The sequence below is a fragment of the Penaeus japonicus genome, unplaced genomic scaffold, assembly GCF_977035675.1.
Source record: "Penaeus japonicus unplaced genomic scaffold, GWHDUDI00000001_assembly GWHDUDI00000030, whole genome shotgun sequence".
NCBI classification, from domain to species: domain Eukaryota; kingdom Metazoa; phylum Arthropoda; class Malacostraca; order Decapoda; family Penaeidae; genus Penaeus; species Penaeus japonicus.
Window position 1 is genome coordinate 36,388,789 of NW_028234432.1, and position 2,500 is coordinate 36,391,288.

Genomic DNA, 2,500 nt, shown 5'->3' on the forward strand with positions numbered 1-2,500 from the left:
AATGACCCAAGCATGCAGCATGTGGTTAACTACCATCAGTAGTAATACGCGCTGTCAAAACGGCTTGAATTACTCATTATAACACGAGAATGAAAAGTTATTCATTATCGTTGTGTTACAATGTAGATCAAGCAATTACTTGTTCTTGTACATGCCAAGGGAAATATTTCATAATAATTAAACATGTCTGCATTATACCATATTACATAAATGTCATAATATTTATCATCCTTACCTGAATGATAAAAATACACTGAGAGCATTGGCATTATATTTTTCATATATGTCCCCTCTGTATTTATACTTAACTCTATATTTCCACTCTGGAAATATATAATTTAAATAATATTAATTCAAATAAACATTTATTTAAACATTCATCCATATTTATTTAATTATTTATCTAATATATCTTTTAATTTAATATTTATCAAATATCTATTCAAATAAAATGAATAAAACTAGTAAATAAATGAATATAGTAAATCAATGGATATGGACCCTAAACTACCATTTTAGGAAACTTCAGAAATGATAGAGCCTATAATATGACAGATATAGGTCTCTAAATACAGTAAAACACAAAAAATAGAACACAAAACAGGCTCTAGCTCTACAAAGAGTGAATAAAAGAGAGTGTGCAAAGTCAAAGTATGTTGCGGGAAGCTGCCTCGCTCTGAAATAAAACCCATCCTGGAGCCTGGGTAAGCCAATCTATCCCCCATCCACAATGGGTTAAAACCTTCAGAATTGTAGCATGATGACAATTTATTTTAAAATCATTAACTACAACTCTTGCATTGTGGAGTTATCCATTTCAAAACATCTTTGTGATGGAAGTCGAGTGAAATATCAAACAGGATGAAAGACTGCTTAGATTTTTGCGCATACACAATACGAAGTTATCAATGACACTCCCTATGAGACCCTAGTTTCCCTTCCTTGATCAATTTGATTAAAAGATAACATTTGACTAGGACAAGATAATTTGATTAGATGGCTTAGACACAGATGTGGGTAGATAAGGTAAGTTATGTGAGATGATTAAAAATACATATGTTGAAAAAAAGGAGAAATAAGTATTAATAACTTCATGAAAATTACATGCAAGACATGTAATCAATTTATTTTTAACTAAACGTTTTTCATCATTTACCACAACGAACTCTGTTCAAGACAAATGCAGTTTGTTTATCAAACAAGGTATACCTATAATTATCAAAGAAATATCTGCTACTCCAAACACTAACATTGTTATCTGTATCTGTAGATGTATAGACAGGAACTTTGACTGATTTTCTGTAAACAGTAAATGTGTACAGAATTTTCTGAATTTCTACATCTTTCCACATCTTAGCATACTTGACAAAACTCGGGTCAGGTTTTTATGCCTTTAACTCTTCTGCAGCAACATGTTCCATGGGTTGGGATCCCTTTCATACTACATACTTCATTTTGTTGAAATTACAAGCTATCTTTTCCTTCAGCTGTGTAACTAAGGCATCATATTTTTGCTTATTAGAATCACAGTGCTATCATTCTAAATATAGACTCACATAGGTCTAGAAAATAATAGGAAACACTTAGAACATCTTGAGATGTTCTTCCCAGGTTATACATCATAAGATGTGATTTATCACAAAAGGGTTAACATTCTTTTTGCATATAAGATTCAACAATTGAATTGACTAATTTACTTCATTGTCTTAAATTTGGTATTTTCTTACTTGTGATTACTTGTGACATATAATAATCATTTGTAGGTTTTACTTAATGTTAGCCAACAAAAACAGCAATATCAGCCTTGATAGCAGAGGTGGATAGGAAAGTTACTAGGGAAATTGCAGGTAAATATGCTAGCATTAAAAATATACGATGAAAATATCGAACACAATAATGAAAATATTTGTAACAGTAGAGCTGCTGTCACCACTCACACTGGTGAGTGAGGAGTAAAACTAATTATTAATCTATTGTCTGGAAAGCGCAGACAATTCCAAAGATTGTTAGCAAGGGCAATGCAGACTTTTGTAAGAAACCTAGTATTATTATTAAAATCCTTAAAAACCTTAAGCTACTAGCTATCAGACTGCGGTTATAGGTTAGCAATTATCAAAATTCCAAGACATTTCTAAAGAAAAAGGGGGCAATTCTGTTTTGCGCAGACAGACTGACAAATTCCAAGAGATTAACAAATTCTATGCCACCTTTTCATCTAGAACATTCTCAATAAAAACACATAAAAACCTTTAAAACACAAATATAATACTAGATAGTGACAACTTCAATTGACAGACAAGTAAGTCTCCGTCCTTTGGACACTCTGGCAAAGTTGAACGCCACATCTATTCTGTCAAGATAGCATTTCGGTTGATTTTAATTTTAGGGATGCCTATAACAGCTCTAAAATCTATAAAGCTTTGGGTCATCTGGCATCCACTACACTTCCTGCAGGTTTGAATGCTCGAGGCCTTTTGACGCACAAAGTTAGAGCAAGATG

General features: G+C 32.2%; 1 protein-coding gene across 4 annotated transcripts in view; it reads right to left on the bottom strand.

Annotated features, from left to right (window-relative positions):
• Positions 1–2,500, bottom strand: part of LOC122242750 (uncharacterized) — an 11,812-nt gene that overhangs the window by 7,523 nt on the left and 1,789 nt on the right. Inside the window, exon 2 of one of the 4 annotated variants that reach the window (XM_043000129.2) lies at positions 236–323. The exons of the other annotated variants lie outside the window; for them this stretch is intronic. The gene's annotated coding sequence lies outside the window, so the exon portion shown is untranslated. The remainder of the gene's footprint in view (positions 1–235; positions 324–2,500) is intronic. 4 annotated transcript variants of the gene reach the window in all.